General features: G+C 53.9%; 1 protein-coding gene across 1 annotated transcript in view; it reads right to left on the bottom strand.

Moving 5' to 3' along the window:
- SHANK2 (SH3 and multiple ankyrin repeat domains 2) overlaps positions 1–17717 on the bottom strand; it is a 563804-nt gene that overhangs the window by 181078 nt on the left and 365009 nt on the right.

Raw genomic sequence — 17717 nt, 5'->3', positions numbered from 1 at the left:
GGGTCCTCCCTGCCTCTTCCAGCTCCTGGGGGCTCCAGGTGACCCTGGGCTTCAGAGCTCGTCCTTCCAGCCTCTGTCTGGGGTCTCTTGGCCTCTTCCTCCTTGTCTGTATTCACAACTCCTCTGCCTCCCTCTTACAAGGACACCTGTCATGGCATTTAGCACGCCACCCACACCCCCCACCACGATAATCCCGGAAAATGTCCTCATCTCAGCATCCTTCACCACACCTGCAAAGACCCCCATTTTTTGCCGCATAAGGTAATATTCACAGGTGCTGCGGACTTGACAAAGACGTCTCTGGGGGCCGTTATTCAGCTGACCACACATGCCGCTTACATCAAATACAATCCCTACGCGTATGACACAAGTTTTCTCTGTGAATATGTAACAAGAGACGGACGATGTGCTGGGTCCCCATCTGCGCTCCCGCTTCTCAGTACCCAGGCCCCACTCCCCAAGGTCTTCGTGGACCCATCGCCTTATCCACTAACTGTCCTGAGAGGCGGGAGGTGGTTCCCAGCATCTGACATGCGCACGTTCAGGGACCCGCTCCCTGGCTTCCTAAGACGGCCTCACACGTTCGCTCACGCTCTCCCCCGTCAGCGAAGTGAGGCCATGGAAAGAATGCTGGGGCAGGTCACAGGGGCTGCTCCCCACACCCCATGCCACGCCTGGCAGGACGCACGGGTGCCCCTGCTGTCCTTCCAGGGGAGGGGTGATGGCTGGGGCACGTCCCATGGGTTACAGGCTTCTCTGCCTCGGTGTCCCCATCAGGAAAAAGACACTCTAAGTGCCAGGACGGGAGGAGGTCAGGGAATCTGAGCACCAGGATGGGAGGAGGTCAGGGAAGAGGTAAAGCATCTCTGCACGGCCTGGGTGGAGATGAAGTGACGCAGAAAGACGGAGCCGAGCACCCCGACCTCTGCAGTACCCGCCTTTCAGGTCCCCGACCCCAGCCCCAGTCACATCCCCAGGTGGTGCTGCCGGGGGACCCCTGCCTGCCCATCCAAGAGCCTGAGAGGCTTGGCAAAAAAGGAGATTGGTGAGCATAAGAGGCCGCACCCCGGGAACAGAACAAAGACCCTCCCGGCCGCCAGCAGGAACCCAGCTTCAGAAGCTCCAACCTTCCGTGGGGCTCACCTACACCACCCCCCGCTCAGCCTCCAGTCCTCGCTCGTCCACAGACAGCCTGGGCTCCACAGGGCCAACTCCAGGCCAGGGAGCAGGGGCGTGATGGCACCATCTGCCAGGCCCGGCTTCCGGCCACCACGCCAGCCTCCACTTTGACCTTGATTCTCACAGTTGGGCTGGAATCAGCAAAGCCCTGTTTGCCAGCTGGCAGCCACCGGAGCGTGTTTAGACACCCTGGGGCTGCTGAGCATGAAACACACCTTCGGGGGAGGAGGCCGCAGGGCTTCCAGGCCACGCCTTCCTACAGGCCAGGGTCCTGGGGGCCAGGACAGGAGCCTGGGTTCCCCTTGGCCCCTTTCCTTACCCTGTGCCCCTGGACGTGGCTCTTGCCTCTTGCCTTTGCTTTCCTGCCTGGGGCCAGTCCTGCTTGCCTGTCATTCAGACTAAACCCATCTTTAGAAAAAGCCGGATTATTTTCTGTTCGGAACCACCGAGGTGCAGTATATAAAACGGGGAATTAACCGTTGCGAAGACAACATTTCAGCGGAAGTTAGGGCATTCACCATGCTATGCAACCACCAGCTCTAGTTCCAGAATATTCATCACCCCTAGAGGAAACCTTGCCTGTGAGGTGGGCACGCCCCTCAGCAATGCTTCTTGAAGACACAAAGGAAGAAAGAGACCCTGCAGAATGTAATATATCAGAACTGGGTGTAAGATGGGCTCTACAGAGGAACAGATAAAGGAGACGTGGTACATATATACAATGGAGACTCACTCCCTCATAAAGAGAAGGCAGTCAGGCCACTTGCAGCAACATGGATGGACCTAGAGAATCACACAGAGTGAAGAAAGTAAAAAAGAGGAAAACACACCAACGCATACCTGTGGAATCTAGGAAAATGGGATGGATGAACCCATAGACAAAGCAGAAAGAGAGATGCAGACAGAGAACAAACATGGACAGCAGCGGGGAAACGGGGCTGGAGTGAACGGGGACCCTGGGACTGACGGATATCCAGGGCTGATCCTGTGTATAAAACAGATAACGAAGGAGAACCTACGGTACACCTCAGGGAACTCCCCTCAGGGCTCTTTGGGGACCTAAATGGGAAGGAAATCCAAAAAAAGCTGAGATACGTGTAAAAAAAAAAAGATGGCTCTAAAGAGGGCCCAGGTCGAGGTGACGGGGAGGAGGCCGAGCCGGGGGCATGCCGTGAGCCCCGCAGGCCTGAGGCTGGGCGTCCGCCGCCCCGCGGTGGGTCCCCTCCGCGCAGAGAGCGGGACACGCCGGCGGCCTTCTCCCCAAGGGGCTGGGAGGAGGTGCCGAGAAGAGGCTGTGAACCTGGGGCTGGGGCTGCTCTGAAGGACCACACCTCGGCTTCCGCTTCTGTGCGGACCGGAAGCCAGCTCACGCAGCCAGCTCTGCACGCAGCAGGTGTGTAAACCTCTGCAGTAAACCTGACGAAGGTCGGGGAGGGGTCCCCGGATATCCAGGGCGCGTGCGCGCTGGGAAGCAGACCATCGAGGGCAAAGGCACGGGGGTCCACGCACGGGGCAGGGGCCTGGGGGGAGGCGAGGCTTCTACACGACCCACGAAGCTGCCCAAGGCACTGCGTCCAGGGCAGTTTGCAAGCATGCGGGAAACTCACATTTCTGAAACACCGCGCGAGTGGGTGGACTGCGAGGGGACAGAGCTCCTGGCAGCGGGAGATGAGCCAGAGGGCGGAAGCCCAGCCCAGGTGAGGGGGACGCCCAGGATGCGGTGATGGGAGAGGGGGCCCGGCCAGGGGAACTGACAGGACTTGAGGCTGACTGGCTGCCAGGGAGAGGCCAGAGGCTGCAGTCTGCTACCTGGCCACCTCTGCTTCGAAAAAAGTCTGTGCTCCACATGAGGAGGCCAGAGCCCTGGCTTGCCTGCCTTCCTTCCATTTACTCACACACCAAACCCACTCACTCAGGCAACCATCCATCCATTTCCGCCATCCAACCAACCAACCATCCACTCTCCCATCAATTTATCCATCTACGCATCCACCCATCCATCCATTTCCATCCATCCACCTCCTCCATCCAACTAACCAACCATACATCCATCCATCTAACCACCCATACATCCATCCAACCAACCATCCACTCAACCAATGAACCATCTATCCATCCATGCAACCAACCATCCACTCAACCAACCATCCCTCTATCCACCCATCCAACCAACCATCCACTGAACCAACCACCCATCCATCCACCGATCCATCCTCCATCCACTTCCATCCATTCACCCATCCATTCATCTGTTCATCCATCTTCTCATTCACCCATCCACCCACCCATTCACTTATCCGCCATCAATCATCTGTCCATCCATCATCCATCAGTCATCCATCTATCCACCCATCCACCCACCTAGTCATCCCTCATCCATTCAGCCACTTCCCGTCCCCGCATCCCCTGCACCCTCTTCACCCCCACCCTGCTCCCTGTCTCTGAGGACTGAGCAGTTGCCAGGCTCTATACCAGCTGCCAGGGAAGAGGTGACAGGCCTGAGTCAGTCCTCGTTCTGTCCTGGAGAACTCAGAGGCGGCAGGTGCAGGATGGAGGGGGCAAAGGCAGAGCAGCCTCCACCCCATGGCTCAGGTGACGGGGGTCTGGCTGCCTCTCCTCTGGCTCCTTCCTGCTTCTTGGAGGAAGACTCGAAGCACCAGGCACTGGCCAGAGGTGGGGACTCAGCACGGGCATCTCCCGAGGGCCTACTGGGTGCCAGCGCAGCCTTGGGGACACTTGGGGAACCGGCCTCCTCATCTTCTCCTTGGCCTGGTGCCCCTTGACTGCCTGTGCCTGCACCTCGGGGCCTGCAGTTTCCAGGAGGGTCACTCACAGGTGCCCATGGGCTGGTGGTGAAGGCAGTTTCAGGCAAAATGTATAAAAGTCTGTAACCAGGAGACACCTTGGGGATGATGCAGCCGTTTTACAGGTGGGGAAGCTAAGGCCCAGGCAGGCAGCCAGTGTCAGAGCTGGGACTGGGACGCTGGTGTCTGACGCAGCAGGCCTGGGCTTGAAGCTCCCCAGGACTTCAGGCTAGTGCGCCTGATGACATATTTGAGGGCTGGCTGTGTCTCAGACCCCGAGCCAGGGTCACGGAGGTTGGAGGATGAGGACATTGGCTGGGGGTGGGGGCAGGGGCTCCTACCAGCTCGCGGGGCCGGCTCTGCCTTCAGGGGCCTCACACTGGCAGCCTGCCATCAACCTGGGAGGGAATATTCACGCTATGGACTTTGGCACAAGCTGCAAAGCAGGCTGAGGCAGGGCAGGGGCAGAGAGAGGCCAGACGGTGCGGGGACAGAGGCAGAGCTGCTCTGGCGGCAGTGATCGTGGAAGCCCGTGACCAGGGAGGACCGGTGCAAACCGGCCGGGGGGTGTGGGGGCTGGGGGCTTCATGCGACGCGCTGGCCGGCACCTACTCCTCCCCCGTGGAGGACAGGCAGGTGCGGCCCAGCCTGGGGGTGCGGCCGGAACCCCAGCCTCCCCCAGCTCCTCCCCAGCTGTCTCTCCACCGTCCCCCCATCCGCCTGCACTCCCCCAGCCCACACACCCACTGGCCACCTGGGCATGTTCTAAATGTGGCCTCAGGGAGCGTGGAGCCAGGCGCCTCCCTTGTGGGGAGGGACTTGCCTCCCGGCCCCCAGGTCCAGAACAAAGGTTCCAGGGCCTTTTTGCAAAGGCTGATGAGAGAGCCCTGGGCCTCAGAGCCCTGCTCCTCTGCACCTGGAGCCTGGGGTCCTGGGGTCCCCGCTGGCCAGGCTCAGCAATTTTGCTCAAGTGCCCCTCCCCCAACCTGGTGGGCCCAGGGCTCCCCACCCCACTGCAGGGCAGTCTCCGAGCTGGGTGCCCAGGCCTGTCCTTGTAGAGGGTCTGGGCACTTCCCCAGTAGAGCAGCCTCACTTCAGCTTGGCTTGGGGACACCAGGAAGACCCCAAGCCCTGAGTCCAGTGCTGGACTTGGCCCACCAAGCCAGCGAGCCCTAGCCGCCCCGAGGGGCTGGGACCCAGCACGCGCCCAGGACACGTACCAAGAGCCGGGCCCGTGCTGCCTGCTCAACTGCCCACTCAGTCCCACTTTCAAGGCTCTGCGACTGAGGCAGAATCGCAGCGGCTGAATTACTGGGTTTGGACACCAGGTGGAGCAGAGTGACGCTCCTGTCTGGGTCACAGGGCTGGTGAGGTGAGGCTGGGAGGGGGCCCAAGGGTTTAGCCCTTTGCACCGAGCACCCCACCCTGACCAGAGGGCGCCCTCCTTTTCCACCAGCCAGTGTGGACCCAGCATCCCCAGGACCTGCTCTCATCAGCCCCTGGTCCCTGGCTCCACCGCGCATGCTCACTCCACAATGAAAACACACCGGCCCCTCAGCCTCCAGTCTGGATCCTCCTTCTTATCCTGCACACACGCACAAGTACCAGAGTCTGTCTGCTTTCGGGCTCCCGGCAGGAGTGGGGCAAGGAGCAGGCCTCCGGCTCCTCTCTTTTTGGTGTCTGATCCAAAGGAACAAACAGGCAGTGGAATGGCCTCTGCCTTGAGAACAGAAGACTTGCCCACGCACGGCTCTCCAGCTTGTCCCCAGAGACCCCCAAACCACTTCTCTCAAGCCTGGGAAGCTTATCCCATCACTGAAAGGAAAAGTTCCTGGAACAGCACCATGCAATGGACAAAGCGGTAACTTACAGGGACAGGTGGGAAGTTGAGGGAAGTTCTCAGAACACAGAGTGAAAAGGCAGAGTCAGAAAACATGAGAAAGAAGAAGGGAGCAGGGGAACGAAACTCACACAGTCCAGCCGGGAATCCAGAAAGATGGGGACAGAGAAGTGAGGGGGGTTTTCATGAGAATATAAGGATATTCTTAAATCTGAAGCTGCTTCGATGTGAAGGAGCCTCCAGGAGGTGAACTGAATGGATAAAGGTCATTTGTAGAGACGTGGATGGACCTAAACTCTGTCACGCAGAGTGAAGTAAGTCAGAAAGAGAAAAATAAATATCGTATATTAACGCACATGGTAAAGAATCCACCTGCAATGCAGGAGATGTAGGAGACTTGGTCTCCATCCCTGGGTCAGGAAGATCCCCTGGAGGAGGAAATGGCAACCCACTCCAGCATTTGCGCCAGGAAAATCTCATGGACAGAGGAGCCTGGTGGGATTGCAGAGTTGGACACGACTGAGTGACTGAACCCGCGTACACACTCTTAGACACACACACACAGCTGATTCATTTCATTGTACAGCAGAAACTAATGCAACATTATAAGGCAACTGTACTCAAAAAAAAAAAAGACTCACACTCAGATCCATCACCAGAGCATTTCAGAGCATCCAGGGAAAATAGATACAGTGATTCCTACAAAGAAGCAAAGAATCAGCACTTAACTTGTCGTTGGTAAAAAGCAAAGGGGAGATGAAAAGGAGGCACTGCATGTATCTTTCAGGATGACCATGTTGAATCTGGAATTCTACAACACTGAACACGTGTGAAAATCAGAGACTTTTCCGTTACGAGAGTTTATACTCTAGGTGCCTTTTTTGAGGTTGTTACTTGAATACGTGTCCCGGCAGAACAAGGCTCAGTTCTTTTATCCAGTAGCTCATGGAGGGGACTCTCAGAACAGTAACCGTACGATGGGAATCCCGTATCAGGGCCAAGAGCCAGAGGGCTCTGACAAGTGTGTCAGGGACCCAGTGGAACACAATGATATTTGAGGGCACACTAAAGAAGACAACTCTTCCACAAGAGAAGAAGAAAGGCAACACGAACATCATCACCCTAATACTAAGCTACAATGTGTCATGATCTTGAACAAACTGATGGATGGGAAGGAAAAGGATCCCCTTACCTGTGAAGCTAGAAAGACCCTTCTCATGCGACTACAAAGTGGAACTGGAGTCCGAACCCCATTCTTGTGCTCATGTATGTTCATGTTATCATAATAATCTAGTGTTTTCTGCTGGTTTTTAACTTTCTTTTTAAAGTGTTTTATTTACATATTTATTTGGCTGCACCAGGTCTTCTCTGCCTCTGAACTGTGGTCTGGAGAAGACTCTCGAGAGTCCCCTGGACACCAAGGAGATCCAACCAGTCCATCCTAAAGGAAATCAGTCCTGAATATTCACTGGAAGGACTGACGCTGAAGCTAAGGCTCTAATGCTTTGGCCATCTGATGGGAAGAACCAACTCACTGGAAAAGACCAGTGAGGCTGGGAAAGATTGAAGGCAGGAGGAGAAGGGGATGACAAAGGACGAGATGGCCAGATGGCATCACCGACTAAATGGACATGAGTTTGAGTAAGCTCCAGGAGATGGTGAAGGACAGGGAAGCCTGGTGTGCTGCAGTCTGTGGGGTCACAAAGAGTCGCACACAACATGAGGCACTGAACAAATAGGATCATGCAGGATCTTTAGTTGCGGAATGAAAACTCTTAGTCAAAACAGGTGGGATCTAATTCCCTGACCAGGGATCAAACCTGGGCTCCCTGCACTGGGAGCCCAGAGTCTTAGCCACTGCACCACCAGGGAAGTCCTGGCTTTTAACTTTTGAATCCAACTGAGAGACAGAAAGTGGAACACTTAAATATGGAGATAAATGTAACAGAGGGGTCAAGTGACCATGTCTAAAATGCATTTAGCAAGAGAGGAGTTTGAGAGTGGTACTTAAAGGTAATCAGCAGATCAACAGTGACCGTTCAAAACTGGGGAGAAGAGGCGTAGATAGATGAAAGCCTCAGCTTTTATAGGAATGGTGCTTTACATTGTTCAATGAAGACACGGACATGCCAGGCGGCGCTAGTGTTAAAGAACCCACCTGCCAATGCAGGAGACATAAGAGACACGGGTTCGATCCTTGGGTCTGGAAGACCCCCTGGAGTAGGAAATGACAACTCACTCCAGTATTCTTACCTGGAGAATCCCCATGGACAGAGGAGCCTGGCAGGCTACAGTCCATGGGGTCGCAAAGACTTGGACACGACTGAGCGATGGAACACACATACAATTAAGACAGAGCGGGTAACGGGAGAGTTAGAGCGGTAACCATCAGGAGAATGAAGTGAAAACAGTGAAAGCCGTCTCTCTGCCAAGATTCAGACTTAAATTGAAGAAAGTAGGGGAATCACCAGACTGTTCAGGCACGACCTAAATCAAATCCCTTACTATACAGTGGAAGTGACAAATAGATTCAAGGGATTAGATCTAATAGACAGAGTGCCTGAAGAACTATGGACAGAGGTTTGTGACATTGCACAGGAGGCAGTGATCAAGACCATCCCCAAGAAAAAGAAATGCAAAAAGGCAAAGTGGCTGTCTGAGGAGGCCTTACAAATAGCTGAGAAAGGAAGAGAAGTGAAAGGCAAAGGAGAAAAGGAAAGATACACCCATCTGAATGCAGAGCTCCAAAGAATAGCAAGGAGAGATAAGAAAGCCTTCCTCAGTGATCAATGCAAAGAAATAGAGAAAAACAATAGAATGGGAAAGACTACAGATCTCTTCAAGAAAATTAGAGATACCAAGGGAACATTTCATGCAAAGATGGGCTCGATAAACGACAGAAATTGTATGGACCTAACAGAAGCAGAAGATATTAAGAAGAGGTGGCAAGAATATACAGAACTATACAAAAAAGATCTTCATGACCCAGATAACCACGATGGTGTGATCACTCACCTAGAGAAAGACGTTCTGGAGTGAGAAGTCAAATGGGCCTTAGAAAGCATCACTATGAACAGAGCTAGTAGAGATGACAGAATTGTAGTTGAACTATTTCAAATCCTAAAAGATGATGCTGTGAAAGTGCTGCACTCAATATGCCAGCAAATTTGGAAAACTCAGCAATGGCCACAGGAATGGAAAAGGTCAGTTTTCATTCCAATCCCAAAGAAAGGCAATGCCAAAGAATGCTCAAACTACCGCACAATTACACTCATCTCACATGCTAGCAAAGTAATGCTCAAAATTCTCTAAGCTAGGCTTCAGCAGTATGTGAACCAAGAACTTCCACATGTTCAAGCTGGATTTAGAAAAGGCAGAGGAACCAGAGATCAAATTGTCAACATTCGTTGGATCATAGAAAAACCAAGAGTTTCAGAAAAACATCTACTCCTTTTTGACTACGCCAAAGTCTTTGACTGTGTGGATCACAACAAACTGGAAAATTTTTCAAGAGATGGGAATACCAGACCACCTGACCTACCTCCTGAGAAATCTGTATACAGGTCAAGAAGCAACAGTTAGAATCAGACATGGAGCAACAGAGTGGTTCCAAATTGGGAAAGGAGTACCTCAAGGCTGTATATTGTCACCCTGCTTATTTAACTTATACACAGAGTACATCAAGTGAAATGTTGGGCTGGATGAAACACAAGCTGGAATCAAGATTGCCGGGAGAAATATCAATAACCTCAGATATGCAGATGACACCACCCTTATGGCAGAAAGCAAAGAGGAACTAAAGAGCCTCTTGATGAAAGTGAAAGACTAGAGTGAAAAAGCTGGCTGAAAACTCAACATTCAAAAAACTAAGATCATGGCATCCAGTCCCATCACTTCATGGCAAATAGATGGGGACACAGTGGAAACAGTGGCTGACTTTACTTTTTGGGGCTCCAAAATCACTGCAGATGGTGACTGCAGCCATGAAATTAAAAGACGCTTGCTCCTTGAAACAAGACACTTGCTCCTTGAAACAAAAGCTATGACCAACCTAGACAGCATATTAAAAAGCAGAGACATGACTTTGCCAACAAAGGTCCATCTAGTCAAAGCTATGGGTTTTCCAGTAGTCATGAATGGATGTGAGAATTGGCCCATAAAGAAAGCTGAGCAGTAAAGAATTGATTTTTGAACTGTGGTGTTGGAGAAGACTCTTGAGAGACCCTTGGACTGCAAGGAGATCAAACCAGTCAATCCTAAAGGAGATCAGTCCTGGGTGTTCATTGGAAGGACTGATGCTGAAGCTGAAGCTCCAATCCTTTGGCCACCTGATGTGAAGAGCTGAGTCACTGGAAAAGACTCTGATGTTGGGAGGGATTGGGGGCAGGAGGAGAAGGGGACGACAGAGGATGAGATGGGTGGATCGCATCGCCGACTCGACAGACATGAGTTTGAGTAAGCTCCAGGAGTTGGTGATGGACAGGAAAGCCTGGTGTGCTGCAGTCCACGGGGTCACAAAGAGTCGGACACGACTGAGGGAGTGAACTGACTGACTCTGCCATGTGGGGCTGTGTGGATGAGGCTGGGGGAGGTGGAAAGACAATACTTCCTTCCTTTTCCAGCCTTGCCTCGTGATTCAGTTAAATTGGTGACTTATTTTGTTATACGTATGTAGCGCTTGAAGCAAAATCTGTGAAGGATGGAAAATCTTAGCCTGAGAGAGAGTAAGGAGCGGGTCTCCTGGGCTGTCAGACAGTGGAGTGGACAGGTGCTGGGGGCCAATGTGCAGTGTTGGGGGTGGGGAGGAGGGTAGGCTGCTCAGTCCCTTGTGATGAATTGGGTGAGGAGGAGAGAGGGGAGAAAGGGAGGAGGGGCCAGACCGCAGAGAAGAGCGCTTGTGCAGAATCACAGTAGGTTCAGGACTTCCCTTGTGGCTCAGCTGGTAAGGAATCCGCCTGCAATGTAGGAGACCTGGGTTCGATCCCTGGGTTGGGAAGACCCCCTGGTGGAGGGAAAGGTTACCTACTCCAGTATTGTGGCCTGGAGATATAGTCCCTGGGGTCGCAAAGAGTCAGACACGACTGAGCGACTTTCACTTTACGGGCTTCCCTGGTGACTCAGCTGGTAAAGAATCCGCCCGCAATGTGGGAGACCTGGGCTTGATCATTGGATCGGGAAGATCCGCTGGAGAAGGGAAAGGCTACCCACTCCAGTATTCTTGGGCTTCCCTGGTGGCTCAGCTGGTAAGGAATCCGCCTGCAGTGCGGGAGACGTGGGTTCTATTCCTGTGTTGGGAAGATCCCCTGCAGAAGGGAAAGGCTACCCACTCCAGTACTCTGGCCTGGAGAATGCCATGGACCGTATATTCTATTGGGTCACAAAGAGTCAGACAGGACTTTCCCTTCACAACCGGCTTAGACCGGGGCGTGTTCCCTGGGGCTGGGACTGGTGCTGATGGAGACCTGGTTCCCAGCTGCCATATGTATGCAGGCGACCATCCTGGGAGAGGGAGACGGGAGGGCGGGGACACGCAGTTGGAGTGACTTCTGACTTTGCCTGTGCCTCGAGAGCCACTCATCTCTTGCTTGGTTTCACAAAATTACAAAAGAAATAGGTCATTAAAAAATTTGAAAATGTAGAGATTCCCACATGGCGCAGTGGTAAAGAATCCGCCTGCCAATACAGGAGACACAGGAGATGCTAGTTTGATCCCTGGGTTGGGCAGCTCCCCTGGAGAAGGAAATGGCAACACACTTGAGTATTTTTGTCTGGGAAATCCCATGGACAGAGGAGCCGGGTGGGCTACAGTCCACAGGGTCGCAAAGAGTGTGACAGGACCGAGCACTCAAACATGCACACAAAAATACAGATGTGTACAAACTCAAAAATTAAAAATACATATAGGTATCGACTAAAAAGTAAAACCACCTCTTTCCCTCTCCCAAAGGAGCTGCCCCAAAGGCTCCATGCCCAACTCCTGGGTCCAGTCATCAATTAAGAGAGAGGAGAACAAGAGTGTTTTTCCTTATGAATCTAGCGAGCACACATCCTCAGAAATTGATCCCTCCTTCTTGAGTCTAAGGAATAACAAAAGATGGAGAAATATAAAGTGATGGTGGAGGCAGAATGGGGGAAAATCAGCGCCTCTTGCCATTCAGTTCTTACTACCTACACACCGAGGCAGCCTTCCAGAACACAGAGCTAGGGTTTCAAAGGAAAGCCAGCTACCCACACACGCGTCCACATCCAGCATCCCTCTGGATTTATATAGCACATGCTTCGAAGGAGCTGCAACCACCAAACACATATCTTCTCATTCATCCTGACATGAACACTGCTGGGATCCGGCACGAGTCAGGAGCATGATCTGCACTTTGTGAGCCAGGTCGGGGGGCGGGTCAGGGACCGAGGCACCGAGCTGGACAGTGAGTTGCCCAAGGTCACACAGGGACTTGGTTGGAAAGTCAGATCGAAAACTCAGGATGCTCTATTTTCAAGGGCTTTAAAAGGCTTCAGACAATATGCATCACCTGGGGCTTCCCAGGCGGCTCAAGTGGTAAAGAATCTGCCTGCCAACGCTCGAGGTGCAGGAGACGCAGGTTAGATCCCTGAGTCAGGAAGATCCCCTGGAGGAGGAAATGGCAATCCACTCCAGTATTCTTGCCCGGAGAATCCCATGGACAGAAGAGCCTGGTGGGCTACAGTCATGGGGTCTCAAAGAGTCAGACACGACTGAAGTGACTGAGTACGCACGCAGTACGCACATACTCAGAGAACATCTCTAGAAAGAGCCTCAGGAAACCAGTAACGGAGGCTCTCCCCAGGGAGAGAATCGGCTGCGTGGTAAGGATGAGAGGCAGGCGCACTCTGCATTCTGTAGCACTTGTGGGCATGTTGAATTTTTTAACATGTGTATCTATTTCCAATTACCATTTTCAAAAGATAAAAATTGGACTATGATGTCTGAAAGCCATGAAAATAAGTAGCTGCGGACGGTGATGTTCAACTGGTGAACAGGCAAGATTGGTCACCCTGCTAATTCAATCACTAAGAGCAAATTGGTCTCACTAAGGGGGATGAACAATGAAATCGAGCACCTTCGAGACCCTCGTTTGTGAGCATGATCCTTCCGAACAGGTGAGAAGCTGCCCGTGCGGCAGAGCTGCTGGAGGGACTGGGTCTGACCCCCTTACCTCCGGGGGCCCCTCCTTGTAAAGCCCAAGGGAAGGGGGAGGGCCCCGGGCCCCCACCCTGCTGTCCATCACTCCCACCTCCAGGCCTCGGCGTGGCCCATCCACTCCAGCGTCACCCCGTCCCTTGACTCCACCCACCCTTCCATCCCCACCTCCTCCCCAGCCCAACCCACCATCGCCAGACCACACCAGGATGGCAGCGAAGGTCTCAGAACTCGTCCATTCATCCTCTGCTTTCCTGCGGCCAAGTGGACAAGACCACGTCCCTCTTGGGCTTGGAGCCCTCCAGTCTCCCCTGCTGCAAGTGTGAGGAACACACACTCCTTCCACGAAGCCCCAGGTCTGCCCTGACCTCATTCTCTCTGCCGCCATCAGGCTCTTTTCACCCCAGTGTTTCTGTGTTTGCTGACCCTCCTCAGTCTTCATGGGCTCCCCCGCAGTTGGCTCAGTGGTCAAGAACCCACCTGCCAATGCAGGAGAGGTACGAGACGTGGGTTTGATCCCTGGGTCGGGAAGATCCCTTGGAGGAGGAAATGGCAACCCACTCCAGTATTCTTGTTTGGAGCATCCCATGGACAGAGGAGCCTGGCGGGCTACAGTGCATGGGGTCGCACAGAGTCAGACGTGACTTAGCAGCTAAACAATAACAGTGCAGGTTTCAGTTCAAAAGTCACTTCCTCTGAGAGCCCTTTGCTGGCTCCGGAGCCAGAGTGAGCCTTCCGCAGCCTGCCCAACAGCATAACCACAAAGAGGGTTTTTTTTTTTTTTTTGGCTTATTTATTTGTTCAGCTTGTTGTTCTCTTCACTAAATAGATTTTTAGCTACACGAGGTCAGAGACTGAGCTTGTCCTGTCTACTCCCACATCTTTAACATCCTGAATAGTTAGGTTTTAATGAGTGCTGGCTGATAGATGGACAAAGAGATGGAGGGGATGAATGGGCAAAAGGATGGATGGGTGGGTGGTTGGATGAACGGGTGGGTGGTTGGATGGATGGACGCGTGGGTGGTTGGATGGATGGGTGGGTGGGTGGCTGGATGGATGGATGGGTGGATGCATGGATGGACGGGTAGGTGGTTGGGTGATTGGATGGATGGGTAGATGACTGGGAAGACAGCTAGCTGGCTGTTTGGCTGAGTGGACAGGTAGTTGGACGGATGTGTATCTGGCGGGGAGATGGGTGGATGGACAGAGGGAGTCTAATTGTCCTGGGGTGAGACGCTGGGGTCCCCCCGCCTCTCCCAGATAGACCTCCCCTGGATGCCCCACCCTGATGAGGCTGGGGATCCAATTTAAGGACACTGAGAACTTCAGACGCTATTTCCTGCGTTGAGAAGTGTTTTAAAATATGACATTGAACTGCCTTAAGGTTCTGTTGTAGAAATGGCCCCACATCCTCTGCCTTCTGACCTGGACACGTGTCCACGTTTCTAGATCTTTCTATCACGTGCAGGATGGGTAGATGGCAGGGAATCTGAGGCGGGAATCAGCTCGAGCAACCAGACACGTTCAACCATGACCGGGTGTGTCTCCGCCCTTGCGCTCTCAGCTCTGAGTCTCCAAGTCAAGTTTCTGACATAAGAGGGGGTGGGAAGGGGAGAAACCTCCTGACTGATTCAGAAACTGTCTCCATTGAGTCCTGCTTCCCGTGGCATTTTCTTTCATCACATCTGCATCTGCCGAGGGGAGGCCTGAGCCCCGAGCCACCAGTCCAGGCCACCGTGGGTAACTGGCCTGGAGGCTGCAGCGGCCCCCAAGACCTCTGCGTCTAACGTGAATCTGGAAGCGGGCTAACAAGTGCCCAGCTGGTGTGAGGCCACACTACGGCATGCAAGCCCCCGGACGCTCTTTGCCACTCACCCAGAGGACCAGAGGTCAGCCTCTCACTTCAACATCCACACCGGAGCTGCCCCTGCCAGGCCTGGGAGACAATGGCACCCAGAGGCCCCAGGCTGCCTCACTGCCTGCCCTCCAATGCCTTTGCCAAGCTCACAGTCTGGATAAGGTCAGCTGGGGGCCCTGCGCCCTTTATGGAAAAGCTCAGAGGTGCTGTGGTAACCAAGGCAACGCCACCGCTCCCACCTCCCAACACCCACCACGGGGCGGTGGTTCTGTCCTGATGGGAAATCTGGCCTCTCACCCTCACCCATCTTCCTCAATCCCAGGCTGGTCCCTGGGCCGGCCCAGGGCAGTAACAGCTTCACCTCGGGAGAAGGGGTGCTGAAGGCATGGTCTGTGTACTCTGATACTCAGACACTCGCGTGGCTGAGCGCCAGGTCCCTAACTTGCCCCCCACCCCCGCCATCTCCTCTCCAGGGTCCTCCTGCCAAGTGGAAGATGACACCAGTGTTTCAGGTGGCTGGCAGGGTCACTGGTCAGTGGTGCTGTGATCCGTGCAAGGTGGCTGGCACGTGGCAGGAAGTTAACAGAACGATCGTCATTCTGATTTCTTTTGTGGCAACACCACGTCACGTGGGGGCCTGTGTGACTCCTCCTTGTGGGAAAGGAGGGCGGGCTTCCACAGTCCTCCTCCTCTGCGATCCCGGGTACTGGCCCACAACAGGCACTCAGCACACAGGGAGAACCCAAGCCTTCATCTGCGGCCAAAACGGGGATGCTAACCTGGTCCCCATCTCGGAGGTCAGCTGGTCCAGGCTTCTGTGACGTTCCACCAAGACTATGCCCACCCTGCTTGACTTCCTCCCTATATGGGGAGAGGCTCTGTGCCGTTGCTCAGTAGCCAGGATGGCTCCACAAGTCCTTTGCTGGCCGAGCTACAGCAGATATCCCTGCTGCTCTCTGGACCTGGTCTCAGTCACAGAACACGTGGCCCAGACCGCCCAGCCCCAGGGTCTTCTCTCCTCCCAGCTCAATCAGGTCAGGCCCTTCCATGGCGCCTCTGTGGGGAAGCAGCTGAGCCATCTCAAGCGCTGAGTGTGTGTACACACCCGCCCTCTCACACACACACACACGTGCGGAGGGTGGCCTGCTGGCTACTCTGCTGGTGACGGATCTCGTGGGGACACGGCTCTGCCAAGGCCACAGCCTGTGGGTGAGCCACGCCCAGCCCTCCCAGCTCTCAGAGGCCCCCTTCCCTCAAAGCCCCACTCCCAGCCTGGACAGCCCTCCAAGTCACCATGGCAACAGCTCCCGGAGTTTTTTCGGAGCCTCAGGCACCCCTCCCTGCTAGAATGGAAGCCAAGTGTGACAGCGTGCTGACCGTGACCAGGGGCCCAGGGTCCACTTTGGCAGGCGGCCTCCTGCTAAGGCACAAACAACTCATCTGACCCAGATAGAGACTCATCAGCAGAAGCCAGGGGCGGGCCTGACTCCCTGGAAACCATCGCTTCTCTGAGCACACTTTCTGGACTGTGCTGGCGGCCAAGCTGCGGATCACAGCCTGGGCTTTTAGGGTCAGGAGGTGGGCAGTCTCAGCAAGGTCTGAAGAGCCCGAAAGCCCTCTGAAAGAGGGGGCTGGCTACTCTGCTTGGAATCACATTTCTGTTCCAGCACATCTTGTTTATGAGAGAAGGGAGGCTGGGACAGGGGAACACAGAAACCAGCAGCTCCCCGCCTAGGTATTCACAGAGAAGAACTGGAAGCAGGTGTTCAAACAAACACTTGTCCACAAGTGTCCACAGCAGCCTCTTTACAACAGCTGACAGGTAGAAGCAGCTCAAGTGCCCACCCATGGATGGATGGATACGCCAAACGTGGTCCCGCCCCACGACGCGATATTATTCAGCCTCAAAAAGGAAGGCTATTCTGACACCTGGTACGACACAGATGAACCTTGAGGACATTATGCTCCGTGAAAGCAGCCAGACATAGACGACAAACAGTGTGTGACCCCACTTACGAGGAGGCCCCTACAGCAGTCAGATTCTTAGAGACAGAAGCAGGATGGTGGGGGGCATGCGCTGGGGGAGGGCGGGGAGTGAATGTTTAATGGGGACAGAGGGTCAGGTTGGGAAGATGACAGTTTTCTGGCAATGGATGGCAGTAACCGCTGCAGAGCAATGTAAATGTACCTGATGCCCCTGAGCTGTGCGCTCAGACACGGTTATGATGGCGTCACGGACTCAAAGGACATGAGTCTGAGCAAGCTCCAGGAGACGGCGAGAACAGGAGGCCTGGTGTGCTGCAGTCCGTGGGGTCGCAAAGAGTCGGACACGACTGAGCGACTGAACCACAACTGCAGTTCGGGGGGTTGTAAAGAGTCAGACGCGACTGAGTGACTGAACGACAGCAGTGTGAATGTACCTGGTGCCACTGAGCCACACACTCACACACGGTTATGATGGTAAATTTTATGTTACTTGCATTTTGCACTGAAAGTGAATGTCGCGCAATTGTGTCCGACTCTCTGCAACCCCATGGACTGTACAGTCCATGAAGTTCTCCAGGCTAGAATACTGGAGAATGGGTAGCCTTTCCCTTCTTCAGGGGATCCTCCCAACTCAGGGATTGAACCCAGGTCTCCCGCATTGCAGGAGGATTCTTTACCAGCTGAGCCACCAGGGAAGCCCAAGAATTCTGCAGTGGGTAGCCTATGCCTTCTCCAGTGGATCTTTCTGACCCAGGAATAGAACCAGGGTCTCCTGCATTGCAGGCAGATTCTTTACCAACTGAGCTCTCAGGGAAGCCCACTTGTATTTCACCTCAATAAAAAATTACAGAAAAAAAGGGATGAAGCACTGAC

The sequence above is a fragment of the Bos mutus genome, chromosome 22 (genome assembly GCF_027580195.1).
Source record: "Bos mutus isolate GX-2022 chromosome 22, NWIPB_WYAK_1.1, whole genome shotgun sequence".
Lineage (NCBI taxonomy): Eukaryota > Metazoa > Chordata > Mammalia > Artiodactyla > Bovidae > Bos > Bos mutus.
This window is presented reverse-complemented; position numbering and strand designations above follow the sequence as displayed.